Source organism: Bos taurus, chromosome 13, assembly GCF_002263795.3.
Source record: "Bos taurus isolate L1 Dominette 01449 registration number 42190680 breed Hereford chromosome 13, ARS-UCD2.0, whole genome shotgun sequence".
Lineage (NCBI taxonomy): Eukaryota > Metazoa > Chordata > Mammalia > Artiodactyla > Bovidae > Bos > Bos taurus.
This window is the reverse complement of record NC_037340.1, coordinates 60809817-60827825: the sequence shown is the minus strand read 5'-3', so window position 1 is coordinate 60827825 and position 18009 is coordinate 60809817. Positions and strand designations below refer to the sequence as shown.

Sequence of the window (18009 nt, the reverse complement as noted above, 5' to 3'; positions counted from 1 at the left end):
ATGCACTGGTGGTTCTGCCATGCACTGGTGGTTCTGCCACTTTACTCTCTGATATCACGGAGAAGCAGTTATTCACTCCAAGGTTGATTAATTATTCATATGCTGGCCTACGGCTGGGGTGTTACTGAGAGCCACAGTCTCAGATGCCTAAAGGTCTCAGAATCAAGAAGGTTTACTCTCTAATTCTTTTTAGTTTGTCTGGGTCAAGTTGCCAGGGATCCTAGCTATAGAAGAGGTATTCAGCCTCAGGCCACTGACCCTTAAGTAGACCTCATATTGCAATAGCTCTTGGGCCTCCTGTTAGGCTGACAAATATCGTACTTTGCCTGGGACTGAGGGTCTTCCCAGAACATGGGAGTTAGAGTACCGAGACTAAGAAAGTCTTTAGCAAGCCTGGGCAACTTGATCACCTTCTTTCTAGTGTACCTTGACCTGAGTTGCTCTTCTCCATTTCTTTTGTATGGTAAACACCTCATCACACAGGTCACATGCCAAATTCACAGAGGCATTCTTTCACTACGAAGACATCCTGAGGCCACCACTCTGCCTTAGCTTAGAGTATTCTTCTTCTATGCCTTTCCTTTAAATGTCACCTCCTTAGAAACAATCCATAAGACCACTCCTCACTCTACTTTGCATCATCTTCTTCCTATCGCCTGAACTCTTTGAAATATTTTGTAGATTTCTTTGCTGTCCTTCTGCATTATTTCATTAGTTGTGTACATATAGCCTGTCACCACCAGTCTAATGTACACAGAGTCCTTATCCCGTGCTCTGGTTCCTGACTGTGTCCCAAGCTGGTAGACCAGTGCCTTGTGCATGGTGGATGCTCAGTAAAAACTTGAGCATTTGCTGTTCATGTAATCATCTCAACAAATATGAGAAGGCCGGACAATACAAAGTAGTAATCATCAATCTTGGATACTGGATATAACATTTTTTCAAACATATTCATATTGATAATTTAAGGGAAATAGTGTTTTGACCCTCAGTTTTTTAATGTCTTGTGATACTCAGAGCGTTCTTAACAGGCTCTTCTATCTCCACTTTCTAAATTCCTCTTCTTTCACTCTTGAAAGAAAACTTACCTCACATCCCTTTTTTTCTAACAAGCATGGATTGTTCATCGTGGAAAAACCTGCAGGTATCAAATCAGTGGATAACTGAAAGATTGGTGCTGTTATTCAGAAACTAAGTAATCACAGACTTTGGACAATAAATCCTTTGGAAAATCAAGTGACTTTCAATTCCTGTTTATCAAAGCAGGGACAGCAAAGCAAATCAGCTGGTGGTTGATAGATCTTTGTAAATAAGTTTTGGTAATAGCTTACAATGGAATTTGTAAATTGTAAGGACTTGAAAGAACTACATTTCTCCCTCTCTATCTCTCTCTGCATATCTATCATTTATATATCTGACATGTAATCTTTCAATCTTCATATTTACTTTTTGATTGAATAAGGTTGCTCATTGATTACATGTTTAAAAATGAAAACTGAGAATGAATTTGGTACTGACCTTCATTTTATCAATAAAAAATAATATGTCTATCTACACATAAACTAGGACTTCCCAGGTGGCTCAGTGGGAATGAATGCTTCTGTCAATGCAGGAGACATAGTTCAATCCCTGTGTCAGGAGGATCCCCAGGAGAAGAAATGCCAACCTCTCCAGTGTTCTTACCTATGAAATTTTGTGGACAGAGGAGCCTGTCAGGCTACAGTCCATGAAGTTGCAAAAGAGTCAGACAGGAGTTTGAAACTAAACAACAGCACATAAACTAATAGACGGTAAACACTATTTACTAAAAGGATGTATTTATAGTAAAACATACAGGTTAATAATTATTTTTCACATGCATATGGTTCTAAACAATTTTGTTCCAAATATTGCACTAGCAACTCAACCTTGAATATGTTGTGAAAGATTTACAGCTTTATATTTAAACAGATTTCACAATAAAAAGTATAATATATATTCATTTTTTGCAGAGAAATATGATAGAATTAATAATAATAGACTTTCAAAAAATATATATTGCATTAAATTCTAATGTTATGGGTATGGCAGAATATAAACAAACTTAAAGTTTAAAAAGGAAAAACTGTGTAATATTTCTAATTGTTAAGGAGACTATTTTTGCATATTTATTAAATGGATTATTGTGAATAACAGATTCTATGCATTCAGATTGAATTGAAAAGAAAATCTGTAATATTTTTACATGTCGATTTTTATAACACACCTGTAATCATATCATCTTAGTATATGAGTTTATTATAGAATATTTTATGTCTCAATTTAAATTGTTTTAGAAAACACTTAACCTTCAAAATTCAAAACAGGCTTCATGCATCACCTGGTGCAGACTGATGATGTTTGTTTATTACCCTGATCATTATGTTTTTTAAAATGTTTCTCTATATTCTTTTTCCATGATTGTAGGCATTCACCATTGTGCAGCGTGATAGCTTTTGCTTGCTTTTCATCATTGCTGTTTAGGATGCCCTGTAGCTTAATGATCCATCAGTTCTCTAAATGGGAATTGGCCTCCAAATTGCTGCTAACTTCATATAAAATGTTAGAAACACAGTATTTGCATTTGTTTCCCTTTTGCATAGATTCCAGTTATAGTCTGAAATACTCTATCTCTTGAGTTATACTTGTTAGACATGTGATCTGGGACATTAGACATATTTTATATTTATACATCCTCCATTCTCAAGGTTTCCTTTTCATTTTATTGATGGTAACTTTTAAAATACAAGTTTTAAATTTTGATGATCTTTCATTTTTTTTTCTGTTGCTTTTGGTGTCATATCTAAAAAATCATTGCTAAACTCAAGATCATGAAGATTTGCTCTTGCATTTTCTTCTGATAACTTTTAATTTTAACTCTTACATTTACCTCTTTGATCCATTTTAATTTTTGTATGATATCACATAAGAATCTAAATCTGGTCCTTTATATATGGTTCTCTAGTTTCCTCAATTCTGTTTGTTAAAAAGATGATTATTTCTTCATTTAATTGTTTTGAAAATATAGAAAATCAGTTGACATAGCATTAAGATTCATTTCCAGACTCTCAATTCTATTCCATTGATACATGTATCTAGTTGTTTTGAATAGTTCCCATCGCCTGTCAGGTTTGATGATTCACCAGGACTCATTAGATCTATATAAGCTCATGTGTGCAATTTATTACATTTAAAGAGTACAGGCCAAAATCAGCAAAGGAAAAAGATATGGAATGCATCTAGGAGAAACTAGGTATGAGATTCTTAGTGAAGTCACATGGACATAGCCTTATTCTCCCAGTCATAATGTGTGGTAACACATGTACGGTGCTCCCAGACAAGGAAGCTCACTAGAGCCTTGGTGTCCAGGGTTTTTACTGGGGATCAGTTACATAGGCTTGGAGCATTCATGTGAGTGAAATTAGCTACTCAGTCTTCAAACCCTTCTTCTAGTGTTCATACAGATACAGCTTAGCTTAAAAGCCCTAGTCTTATAAAATTAAGTATTTATTATTAATATATATCATGTGATCGGCATGGCCCAAGTCACAGTTCTACAGAGACATTTTCTCAGGCAGGATATTCTAAGAGCTCAAAAATTATTTGCGATTCTGGTTTTGGACCAGTTCTGATGGCTTTTGAAATGTGTAGGCTTGGGCAATCACAAATGTGTTGAGTTAGTTATTTAGTTCATAGTTCACAACCATGGCCCTTTATGCAGGCCCTCTTACAGAAAAACGATCCTGATTCTGTGAGCATCCACAATTAGGTTAACAGTTACCTAATGAGCATAAAAATAACAACAGGATACGGGCTTCCCAGGTGGCACTAGTGGTAAAGAGCCCACCTGCCAATGCAGGAGACGAAAGAGATGGGGATTTGATCCCTGGGTCGGGAATTTGATCCCCTGGAGAAGAAAATGGAAACCCACTCCACTTTTTGCCTGAAGAATCCCATGGACAGAGGAGCTTGGTGGGCTACAGTCCAGTGGGGTCGAAAAGAGTCTGACACGATTAAAGTGACTTCGCACACTTGCACGGATATTCCTAACACAGAGAAGCTAACGTGGGTTAGGGATGAACTTCAAGAAGCAAACAATCACTCTGTAAATCCATTACATAAATTTTCATATTTTTGTACTAATTTATTACTTTATTCCCTCTTCATCTATGACTTTTACTTTATGATAAATTTGTACAGAACTATTTAGCATAGAAACTAGCCAATGGTTAACTAAATCCAGTTTTCCCTCAGGTGAGTGAAATTACACTGCTAATTTATTCCCAGGAGGTTTTAACTCTACTCCTCAATATATTTGATCATCAATATCAATATTATCTCATGATTTAATCAATAAGATAATTGAATATTATTAACAATGCCAGTGTTACACCACTTCACAGTAGATCATAATACAATTTAGTTTCGTCTACAGAACAAATTAGTAAGAATTGAAGAAATCTTAACTATGCTTTCCCAACAGAAATGGTACTTGCCCATATAAAACAGATAATTACGGGGACTTCTCTGGTGGTCCAGTGGCTAATACCCCTCAATTCCACCGCAGGCAGCATGGATTTCAACCCTGGTCAGGGAACTAAGATTCTGCATGCCACATGGTACAGCCAATAAATAAAATAAAGATATTATTATGGAGGAATATTGTTACAATTATTTCATTATCTCTGGGTTTGAAGCGACTTAGCAGCAGCAGTAGCAGCAGAGACAACGCCTTGCTTAATAGTGTTTCTCTGACATTATTCAGACATAACATGCATTTCAGATGTCAATCTTATTTTATTTCCCTCATTCTTTGAGGCAGATTCAATTCATGCCCAAAAGTAAGTTAGTTCCTAAAAATGTATACTTATTGCTGTTTCAGGAACTTTTCTTTTTCAATCTATTTTTTTTTATTTTTTTTTAAATTTTATTTTATTTTTAAACTTTACAATATTGTATTAGTTTTGCCAAATATCAAAATGAATCCACCACAGGTATACATGTGTACCCCATCCTGAACCCGCCTCCCTCCTCCCTCCCCATACCATCCCTCTGGGTCATCCCAGTGCACTAGCCCCAAGCATCCAGTATCGTGCATCGAACCTGGACTGGCATCTCATTTCATACATGATATTTTACATGTTTCAATGCCATTCTCCCATATCTTCCCACCCTCTCCCTCTCCCACAGAGTCCATAAGACTGTTCTATACATCAGTGTTTCTTTTGCTGTCTCGTACACAGGGTTATTGTTACCATCTTTCTAAATTCCATATATATGCGTTAGTATACTGTATTGGTGTTTTTCCTTCTGGCTTACTTCACTCTCTATAATAGGCTCCAGTTTCATCCACCTCATTAGAACTGATTCAAATGTATTCTTTTTAATGGCTGAGTAATAAAAATTATAGTAGTTAATATGTAATACTATGTACTCTAGGTGTACAGCAAAGTATTGTTATTTTTTCCAGATTATATTTCATCACAAGTTGTTACAAAATATTGAATACAATTCCCTGTTCTATACAGTATATCTTTGAACTTATCTATTTTATATATAGTAGTTTGTTAATTCTATACTCTTGATTTGTCCCTTCTCCCCTCTTCACTTTGATAATCATGTTTGTTTTCTACATACATGAGTCTCTTTCTGTTTTGTATGTATATTCTTTTGTATTATTTTTAGGCTTCATATATAGAAGATATGATATTTATTACTCTCTGTTTGACTTACTTCACTAAGTAAAAATATTCTCTGGATCCCTCTGTTGTTGCAAATGGCATTATTTTATTATATATATTGTTGTTGTTCAGTCCCTCAGTCACGTCCAACTCTTTGCAACCCCATGGACTGCAGCACACCAGGCTTCCCTGTCCGTCACCATCTCCCAGAGCTGGCTCAAACTCATGTCCATTGAGTCGGTGATGCCATCCAAACATCTCATCCTCCATTGTCCTCTTCTCCTGCATTCAATCTTTCCCAGCATCAGGGTCTTTTCCAATGAGTCGTCGCTTCACATCAAGTGGCCAAGGTATTTGAGCTTCAGCTTCAGCATCAGTCCTTCCAATGAATATTCAGTGTTGATTTCCTTTAGGATTGATTGGTTTGATCTTCTTTCAGTCCAAGGGACTCTCAAGAGTCTTCTCCAACACCACAGTTCAAAAGCATCAATTTTTCAGTGCTCAGCCTTCTTCATGGTCCAACTCTCACATCCATATGTGACTGCTATATGGAAAAACCATAGCCTTGACTATACAGACCTTTGCCAGGAAACTAATGTCTCAGCTTTTTAATATGCTATCTAGGTTTGTCAAAACTATCCTTCCAAGGAGCAAGGGTCTTTTAATTTCATGGTGGCAGTCACCCTCCACAGTGATTTTGGTGCCCAAGAAAATAAAATCTGTCATTGCTTCTACTTTTTTGCCTTCTATTTGCCATGAAGTGACGGGACTGGATATCATGAACTCCATTTTTTGAATGTTGAATTTGAAGCCAGCTTTTTCACTCTCTTCCTTCACCTTCATCAAGAGGCTCTTTATTTCTTCTTTACTTTCTGCCATTAGAATGGTATCATATGCATATCTGAGGTTGTTAATATTTCTCCTGGCAATCTTGATTCTAGCTTGTGATTCATCCAGCCCAGCATTTCACATGATGTACTCTGCATATAAATTAAAGAGCAAGGAGACAATATACAACCTTGTACTCCTTTCCCAATTTTGAAACAATCAATTTTGGAACTTGTTCCATGACAAGTTCCAATTGTTGCTTCTTACTCACAAGCAGGTATCTCAGGAGACAGGGAAGGTGGTCTGGTATTCCCATCTCTTTAAGAATTTTCCAGTTTTTTGTGATCCACACAGTCAAAGGATTTAGCATAGTTAACAAAGCAGAAGTAGATGTTTTTCTGTAACTCCCTTGCTTTGTCCGTGATCCAACAAATGTTGGCAATCTGATCTCTGGTTCTTCTGCCTCTAAAACGCAGCTTGTACATCTGGAAGCTCTCTGTTCACATAACGCTAAAGCCTAGCTTGAAGGATTTTGAGCAAAACCTTGCTAGGATGTGAAATGAGTGCAACTGTATTGTAGCTTGAGCATTCTGTGGCATTGCCCTTCTTTGGAATTGGAATGAAAACTGATCTTCCCCTTCATGGATCACATCCTTGTCATAGCCAAGGGGCTTGCATAACTCAGTGAAGCTATGAACCATGAGCCATGCTGTGCAGGGTCACCCAAAATGGACAGGTCATAATGAAGAATTCTGACAAAACGTGGTTCACCAGAAAAGGAAATGACAACCCACTCTTGTATTCCTGCCTGGAGAACCCCATGGACAGTATGAGAAGGCAAAACAATCTAACCTTATATTTAAAGCAACTAAAGAAGACCAATAAAAACCCAAGTTAGTAGAAAGAAAGAAATCACAAAGATCAGAGCAGAAATAAATGAAGTAGAAACACAGAAAGCAATAGGAAAAAATCAATGAAATTGAAAGCTGGTTCTTTGAGAACATAAACCAAAATTGATAACTCTTTAGCCAGACTCATTAAGAAAAAAAAGGAAAGGACTCAAATCAATAATATTAGAAATAAAAAAGAAGTTACAATGGACACCATAGAAATACAAAGGATCATAAAAGTCTACTACAAGCAACAAAACATCAATAAAGTAGACAACCTGGAAGAAATGGACAAATTCTTAAAAAGGTACAGCCTTCCAAGATTGAACCAGGAAGAAAAAGAAACTACAAACAGATGAATCCTGAGTCCTGAAATTTAAACTGAGATTAAGAAACTTCCAACAAACAAAAGTCCAGGACCAGATGGCTTCACAGGGGAACTCTATCAAACATTTAGAGAAAAGTTAAAATCTATCGTTTTGAAACTCTTTCAAAAAATTGCAGAGAAAGAACCACTCCAAAGCACATTCTATGAGGCCACCATTACTGTGATACCAAAACCAGACAAAAATATTATAAGAGAAAATTACAAGCCAATAAAACAAATGAATATAGATACAAAAGCCCTCAACAAAATGCTAGTAAATCTAGTCCAAAAACACATTAAATGCATCAAACACCATGATCAAGTGAGATTTATCCCATGGATATAAGTATTTTTCAATATATGCAAATCAAATCATGTGATACATCACATAACAAACTGGAGAATACAAACCATATGATCATTTCAATAGCTGCAGAAAAAGTTTTTTACAAAATATAATACTCATTTATGATAAAAACAAAACAAAACTCTCCAGTAAGTAAGCAGAGAGGGAACTTACCTCAACATAATGTAGGTCATATACAACAAACCCAAAGCAAACATTCTCAACAGTGAAAAACTGACAGCATTTCCTCCAAAATCAGACACAAAAAAATGATGTCCAGTCTCTCCACTTTCATTTAACATAGTTTCACAACTCCTAGCAATGACAATTAGAGAAGAAATAGAAAAAAAAAGAATCCAAATAGGATAATAAAAAGTAAAACTATCACTGTTTACAGATGACTAATACATAGAAGATTCTAAAAATACTATCTAAAAATACAAAAAAATGATGTCCAGTCTCTCCACTTTCATTTAACATAGAAGATTCTAAAAATACTATCTAAAAATACAAAAAAATGATGTCCAGTCTCTCCACTTTCATTTAACATAGTTTCACAACTCCTAGCAATGACAATTAGAGAAGAAATAGGAAAAAAAGGAATCCAAATAGGATAATAAAAAGTAAAACTGTCACTGTTTACAGATGACTAATACATAGAAGATTCTAAAAATACTATCAGAAAAGTACTAGAGTTCACCAATGAATACAGTAAAGTTGCAGGAATACACAGAAATACACAGAAGATACACAGAAATATACAAAAGTTTCTTGCATTCTTATACACAAACAAAGATCAGAAAGAGAAATTAAAGAAACAAATCCATTTATCAGTGAATCACAAAGAATAAAATATCTGAGAATAAGCCTCCTAAGAAGGAAAAAGAGCTATACTCAAAAAACTATAAGACACTGATAAAAGAAATCAACAGGCAGGTCAAGAGAGATACCATGTTCGTGGATTGGAGGAATCAACATTATCAAAATAACTGTACTACCCAAAGCAATCTATAGATTCAGTGCAATCTCTACAAATTATCAATGGCATTTTTCCCAGAACTAGAGCAAAAAAAACCAATAAAGTTTGTTTGGAAAAACAAAAGTTCCTGAATAACCAAGGTAACCTTGAGATAGAAAAAGGGAAATGGAAGAATCAGGCTCCTTAAATTCAGACTGTACTACAAAGCTACAGTCATGAGAATAGTATGGTACTAGCACAAAAATAAAAATATAGATCAGTGCAACAGAATAGAAACACAAAGATAAATCTATGACAAAGGAGGCAAGATTAAACAAGAGAAAAACTTCAACAATTGTGCTGGGAACACTGGACAGCTGCATGTAAAAGAATGAAATTAGAGCACTCCCTAACACCATACATAGAAATAAACTCAAAATGGATTAAAGACTTAAATGTGAGGACAAACACTATAAAAATCTTAGAGGAAAACATAGGCAGAACACTCTGACATAAATTAGGCAACATCCTTTTTGACCCATCTCCTAGAGTAATGAAAATAAAAATAAACAAATAAGACCTAATTAAACTTAAAAGCTTAAGTAAAGGAAACCATTAACAAGATGAAAAGACAACCCTCAGAGTGGGAGAAAATATTTGCAAACAAAGCAAATAACAAAGGATTAATCTACAAAATACATAAGCAGCTCATATAGCTCAATATCAGAAAAACAAACAGCCCAATCAAAAATTGGTAGAAGACCTAAACAGACATTTGTCCAAAGAAGACATACAGATAGCCGATAAACACACAAAAAAATGCTCAAATCACTCATTATTCAGTTCAGTTCAGTCGCTCAATTGTGTCCAACTCTTTGTGACCCCATGAATCGCAGCACACCAGGCCTCCCTGTCCATCACCAACTCCCGGAGTTCACTCAGACTCACGTCCTTTGAGTCAGTGATGCCATCCAGCCATCTCATCCTCTGTCGTCCCCTTCTCCTCCTGCCCCCAATCCCTCCCAGCATCAGGGTCTTTTCCAGTGAGTCAGCTCTTCACATGAGGTGGCCAAAGTATTGGAGTTTCAGCCTCAGCATCAGTCCTTCCAATGAACACCCAGGACTGGTCTCCTTTAGGATGGACTGGTTGGATCTCCTTGAAGTCCAAGGGACTCGCAAGAGTCTTCTCCAACAACACAATTCAAAAGCATCAATTCTTTGGTGCTCAGCTTTCTTCACAGTTCAACTCTCACATCCATACAGGACCACTGGAAAAAACCATAGCCTTGACTAGATGGACCTTTGTTGGCAAAGTAATGTCACTGCTTTTTAATATGCTATCTAGGTTGATCATAACTTTCCTTCCAAGGAGGAAGCATCACAAAACTAGAATGAATAATTTCACCATTTGTATGGAAATATGAAAAAAAATTTGTATGGAAATACAAAAAACCTTAAATAGCCAAAGCAATCTTGAGAAAGGAGAGTGGAACTGGAGGAACCAGCCTGCCTGACTTCAGACTATACTACAAAGCTACTGTCATTAAGACTGTATGGTACTGGCACGAAGACAGAAATATAGATCAATGGACCAAAATAGAAAACCCAGAGATAAATCCACACACCTATGGACACCTTATCTTTGACAAAGGAGGCAAAAATATACAATGGAGAAAAGGCAATCTCTTTAACAAGTGGTGCTGGGAAAACTGGTCAACCACCTGAAAAAGAATGAAACTAGAACACTTTATAATACCATACACAAAAATAAACTCAAAATGGATTAAAGATCTAAATATAAGACCAGAAACTACAAAACTCCTAGAGGAAAATATAGGCAAAACACTCTAATATAAATCACAGCAAGATCCTCTATGACCCACCTCCCAGAGTAATGGAAATAAAAGCAAAAATAAACAAACGGGACCTAATTAAACTTAAAAGCTTTTGCACAATGAAGGAAACTATAAGCAAGGAGAAAAGACAGTCTTCAGAATGGGAGAAAATAATAGTAAATGAAGCAACTGACAAAGAATTAATCTCAAAAATATACAAGCAGCTCATGCAGCTCAATGCCAGAAAAATAAATGACCCAATCAAAAAATGGGCCAAGAACTAAACAAACATTTCTCCAAAGAAGACCTACAGATGGCTAACACACATGAAAAGATGCTCAACATCACTCTTTATCAGAGAAATGCAAATCAAAACCACAATGAGGTACCCTCTCACACTGGTCACAATGGCTGCTATTCAAAAGTCTACAAACAATAAATGTTGGAGAGGGTGTGGAGAAAAGGGAACTTTCTTATACTGTTGGTGGGAGTGCAAACTAGTACAACCACTATGGAGAATAGTGTGGAGATTCCTTAAAAAACTGGAACTAGAACTGCCATACAACCCAGCAATCCCACTGCTGGGCATACACACTGAGGAAACCAGAATTGAAAGAGACATGTACCCCTGTGTTCATCGCAGCACTGTTTACAATAGTTAGGACACGGAAGCAACCTAGATGTCCATTGGCAGATGAATTGTTAAGAAAGCTGTGGTACATATACACAATGGAATATTACTCAGCTATTAAAAAGAACGCATTTGAATCAGTTCTAATGAGGTGGATGAAACTGGAGCCTATTACAGAGTGAAGTAAGTCAGAAAGAAAAACACCAATACAGTATATTAACGTGTATATATGGAAATTAGAAAGATGGTAACAATGAGCCTATATGTGAGACAGCAAAACAGACACAGAGATAAAGAACAGACTTTTGGACTCTGTGGGAGAAGGCAAGGGTGGGATGATTTGAGAGAATAGCATTTAAACATGTATGTGAAATAGATGACCAGTCCAGGTTCAATGCATAAAACAGGGCACTCAAAGTCGGTGCTCTGGGACAACCCAGAGGGATGGGATGGGGAGGGAGGTAGAAGCGGGGTTCAGGACACATGTACACCCGTGGCTGATTCATGTCAATATATGGCAAAAACCACCACAATATTGTAAAGTTATTAGCTTCCAATTAAAATAAATCAATTAAAAAATTTTTTTAAATAAATAAATATATATATAATTTTTTTTAATGAGTGGAAGATCTAAATAGACATTTCTTTTTTTTTTTCTAAAATAATGCATTTATTCTGGAGAAAACAACACCTCCAAAAAAAATCCTAAAAGATTTTAAGAGGAGGAAATAAAAGAATACAGCTTCGATAATTCTTATTTTTTTGTTCCACACAGAAGTCAGGGGGGAAAAACCATCTATGCAGCTACACATACAAGGACCTGTTGTTATTAATACATCTCCCCCACTTCCATCCCCCTCCCAACTCATAAAAAGAAAAACATTGATTTTCCAAACAGAGTAATAGCTGATTATGAAGACAAGACAGTCGCATGTGGCTTTTGGAAATGCAAATGTTTCATGGAGTCTTTAGGAAACAAATCACGGCCAACACTGCAGGAACATCAAAGACATACAGATGACCAAAAAGCACATGAAAATATGCTCTAATTATTAGAGGAAGACAAACTAAAACTACAGTGAGGCATCACCTCACATTGATCAGAAAGGCCATTGTCAAAAAATCTGCAAACAATAAATGCCGGAGAAGGTGTGAAGAAAAAGAAACCCTCCTACACTGTTGGTGGGAAAATAAACTGGTACGGGTCCTATGGAAAACAGTATGGGGTTTCCTTAAAAAACTAAAAATAAAGCTGCCATACCATCCTACAATCCCACTCCTGGGCATATACCTGGGGGGAGAAAAACACGTAATTCAGAAAGATACATATATCCCAATGTTCATTACAGTACTATTTACAATAGCCAGAACATGGAACTAACCTAAATGTCCATCACCAGAGGAATGGATAAAGAAGTGGTACATATATACAATAGAATATTACTCATCGATAGAAAAGAATGAAATAATGCTAATTGCAACAACATGCATGGACCTAGAGATTGTCATACTGAGTGAGTGAGTGAGTCCACCTGGCTCCTCTGTCGATGGGGATTCTATAAGCAAAAATACTGGAGTGAGTTGCCATGCCCTCCTCCAGGGGATCTTCCCAACCCAGGGATCAAACCCAGGTTCCCAGCATTGCAGGTGGATTCTTTATGGTCTGAGCCACCAGAGAAATCCAAGAATATGGGAGTGGGTAGCCTATCCCTTCTCCAGGGGAACTTCCTGACCCAGGAATCAAACTGGGGTCTCCTGCTTTTGCAGACAGATTCTTTACTAGCTGAGCTACCAGGGAAGCCCTCAAAAGAGCTGCGGAGAGGGTAAGTAAATGGGGCATTACTTATCGTAGGCGTAAAGTTTCAGTTAAGTAAGATGAATCAGTTGTAAAGATCGTCTGTATGACATTGTACCTGTGCTATATTATACTGTACACTTTTGTAACAATATAATAAGTACACACACATATTTGCTAACAGGGTAGATAAATGCTAAGTATGGCTTCCCTAGTAGCTCAGATGGTAAAGAATCTGCCTGCAATGCAGGATACCTGGGTTCAATCCCTGGGTTGAGAAGATCCCCTGTAGAAGGAAATGGCAACCCACTCCAGTACTCTTGCCTGGAGAATCCCATGGACAGAAGAGCCTAGGAGGCTACAGTCCATAGGATTGCAGTCTGACACAATTGAAGTGACTTAGCACAGCACATTCTTACCACAATAAAATAATTTTTTTAAAGATGTGTTAAATATTTAAATAGAAGAAATCAAATAAGTTTAGATTAAAAAGTCAAAAGTTCTGCATGTAAAAATCATAAATAATGAGCTGCTGTTGGTTTAGGAATAGAAAAGTAGAATCATGAGAATAGATGAGAGAGTCAAGAAACAGACCCAAATGTACATGGGAATCTAATAAATGACCAAGATGGCATATTAAGTGAATGGATTTGGTTGAAAAACACTTAATGGAAAATCAATAAATTTTGATCCATACCTTATATCCTATGTACAAAAAGTTCAATTGGATTAAATGTTTACGTAATAAATTTTGTGAGGGAGAGGAGGTAGGAGGAAGAAACAGAATAGCTCAATTCCTACTATTCTCCCTGTACTTTTAAAAAATAAATTTATTTTATTTTATTTGGCTGCACCGGGTCTTAGTTGCAACACGTGAGATCTTTAGTTGCGGCATGCAAACTCTTAGTCGTAGCATGTGGGAATCTAGATCCCTGATCAGAGATAGAACCCGGCCCCCCTGCACTGGAAGCACGGAGTCTTAGCCACTGGACCACTAAGGAAGTCCTGGGATCAAATATTTAAATGTGAAAAATATCATAGAAGCACTAGATCCCCAAAAGCTATAATAATAAAGAAATTATGATGGCTTTTTAATAGAGATGATAGGTAGATATGTGTATATACATCAGAATAGAGAGTACAGAAACAGACCCACACATTCAATAGGAAAAGGATACTATTATCAGCAATTACACTGAGACAATCGGATAGTCATAAATGAAAAAATAAAGATTCCTGATTCCTACCTCACATCTTTTAAAAATTAACTCAAAAACTGAACGGTGATTTAAAAGAAAGAGAAAAAACTTCTTTCTAAAGTTTTCTTCTGAAAATCTAGATAATGTATGTGACCTCGGGTTTAGCAACAATTTCATAACTATAACACAAAAAGGGACAAAACTATAAAATTAAAAATTAATAAATTGGATTTCATCAAAATAAAAATAATTATCAAAATATAGTACTGATGTGAAAATGATAATACAAGTCACAGACTGGGAAAAACTATTTACATATTATATAACCCAACAAAATTCTTCTATCTAAAATAAACAGGACACTTAGAATTCAATAATAATGAGAATTAAAACCTAAGCAAAATTTGGGGAAAAGATATAAACAGAATTCACCAAGGAAGATATGTAGATGATAAACATTACATGAAAACCTAGTAAATATTTTCATCACTAACTACATACCCACTAAATGGCTAAAATTAAAAAAGAAGAAGAAGAAAGAAACTACGTGTGCCAAGTGTTGATGAAAAATGAATCCTCATATACTTTTGGTGGGAATGTAAATTAGCACAGCTTTTGGAAAACAATTTGGTATTTTAGCAAGTGAAATATGTACCTACCAGTGAGTCAGTCATTCCACATCTAGGTATTTACCAAAAAGAAATAAAAGCATTTGTCCACTGAACAACTTACACAAAAATGATCACTAGTAGCTTTATTTGCAACAGCTAGGAGCTGGAAACAATCAAAACGTCCACTAAGAGATGGCAAACATGGTTATAAAATTGCTATAAAAAGGAATATTAACAATAAAAAGGAAAGACCTATTGATACACACGATGGTGAAAATTAATCTCAAAAAGATTACCTTGGATGAAAGAATCCAGGCAGGAAAAGATGCATACTGTATGACTTCATTTATACAATAGTCTAGAAAAAGTAAACAAGACAGAGAGTAGATCAGAGGGGACTGGGTGTCATGGAGCTGAGAAGAGAAAAAGGTAGAGGAAGGGGTGAATATCTAAGGGACATAATGAAACTTTTGAGGATGAATGGATGTATTATGTTGATTCTGGTGTTGATTTAAGAGTGTATAATTTGTTAAACTCATCAAATTGTACACTTTAAATAATTCAGTTCAACTGTACACCAATTACATCTCAGTAATTTTTAAAAGGAAAAATAAAAACCACAAGAAGAATAAAATCTCTAGGACTTTATGTCTTCCAGTCACAATCCACTGGGCAACCCCCGCTCCTAAAAAAATTCCAACACAAATAAAATCCTCTTTAAACGCCTGCCTTAAACTCAGTCAGAAAACAACTATTATTAGAATATCTGCTTTGCACTCTAGTTAAAGCATTTACGAATACAATGCATACTTTTTCGCATAACGTTTTCACATAAATTGAATCGTGACTATGCATGTTCTCCAGTATTGCTTTTTCATCCAGAAATACAGAGAGAAAACCTGCTGCACTCATGTTACGACATACACAGCATTATATCATATGGATGCACTTCAATTTATGATGCTCTGTTGCCAGACCCAAGTGGGGATTTAAAGAAATCTTAGCATATAATCTTTGAGTATTGTTTATTTCTTTAAAAAATAAAACACTTCATAAATTTCCAGATTATCAACAAAATATCAACTTTTCATCATTCAGGGAACGACTTAGATACTTCTCTATTGCCCAGAACTAATATACAGGAAATAATAATATGTAGTCAGTGTTCAAAAACACATTGCATTTTGGGGAGAGAGACAGATGACAAGATTGTCACAATGTGCTAAAGTAAATACTCGGGCAGAAACAACACAGGAAACTGTAAACAAAACAAAACAAAACAAAACAAAACAGAGAGGGGTACCCAGCCTTAGGGTATCTGCGTAAATTCTTCCTGTGTCTTTCTCTCCTGTCACACATTTCAGCAGCGAGTGCACCTTCTCTTCTGAGTCTTTCTCTTTCCCCCAAGGCATGCCTAGAACAGGACTCTTGAATAGTGATGCCTCAATTAGAGCTGCTGGCCAATGGACTGAGGTTATGTTTGGCACAATATCCTATATCCTTCTGGTACACTGGTTGAGCCCAACCCCACCTTGGGAGGACAATTAAGACCCGTGTTCAGAGTCACACTATATAGAGTGTTCTGGATTCCATAGCACCCACTGCCTACTGTCTTTCAGAAGCAATGAAGTCTCTATTGTTCACTCTTATACTCTTTATCCTTCTGGTCCAGTTGGTCTCAGGTAAAACAGATTCTGTTTGAATCTTGGGGAAGTAGAAATGTTAGTCTGAACCAGGGTCCTGCATGTGGAGTCCCTATTACCAAACATCCATGGGAGTGAGGCAGGGCTTCCACTGTCAGGGGGAGGTGGGCTGAAATTTGCCTTACTTCTTCGGAACACCTCTATTATAAGAGACCTCAAGACTCTCATGATAGAATAGTGTCTGTAATGGAAGCTGAAGGAGGGAAGGATGAAACCTGTCAAGTTGCCTCCAAAGACTAACATTCCAAACTTCCCTTTATTCTATCACTAAGGCCAGTTCGGTCCAGCCCAGTCTCACTTCATTTTGTATGACAACCTCCCAAAGTTACAATTCTGTAATATTACTTCTCTCAATTTTCTTGGTCTTATAAAGAAGACTGCTCTCTCTCTCTCTCTCTTTTTTTTTTTTTTTGTTGCTCTGGATTTGATTAGAACAGGGAAATTCACTCCTAAATATCTATAGGAATATAACGTGGAAAAGGGAAGAAAAATATTCTGAGTGAATATGGGGAAAGAATTCAAGACTGTTGGAAATTGTATGTCTGATTGTAGTTCTATTTGTGTGAACATTTCTTCTTGCTAAGTTCTAGAGTTTATATTTACAAAATTAAGAACACTGAGGGCATTTTAGAGATAAATGCCACCATTTCTTCATTGCTTAAATTTTAAAAACTGAGACCAACTGATGTATAAGTTTAGAACCTGCCCTTTTTTAACTTGATGTTTTTTATCAGGGAAATTTTCACAGATCTTTAAATATTTCTTGAAAGTACAATTGGTAGTAGAAGCCTATTATTTTGTCATATTTCTGTACCAATATTAACTTGGAGAATCCCTTATTGTTTGTCATTTGGATTATTTTTTTCCAATGTGTCACTATTATAGGTGATGCTGTTAACATATCATTGTGAGATTCTCTGGTTATATGGGTAAATTTTAGAAGTTCCATTGCTTGATCAAAAGGTATCTAAATGAGTCCTAGGAAACTAGTATGTAATCTTACTAGTGTATGGGTATTTTCAGTATTTCTATTTCATATTTCTTCCAAATATTTAGCAATATACTGATTATTTCTTAAAAAATTTTTATTGATTTCTGTAAGGAACAAGTTTTTTATTTTCACATGGAATCTATTGGTACTTTTTTG

The 18009-nt window shown here is 36.0% G+C and overlaps 1 long non-coding RNA gene across 1 annotated transcript in view; it reads right to left on the bottom strand.

The window, feature by feature from the left end:
• LOC112449323 (uncharacterized) overlaps positions 1-16540 on the bottom strand; it is a 48067-nt gene extending 31527 nt beyond the window's left edge. The window contains exons 1-2 of the long non-coding RNA XR_003037866.2: positions 16463-16540; positions 15456-15517 (exon numbers count right to left, since the gene is read on the bottom strand). This is a non-coding gene — a long non-coding RNA (uncharacterized lncRNA). The remainder of the gene's footprint in view (positions 1-15455; positions 15518-16462) is intronic.
• Between the last annotated feature and the right edge of the window lie 1469 nt (positions 16541-18009).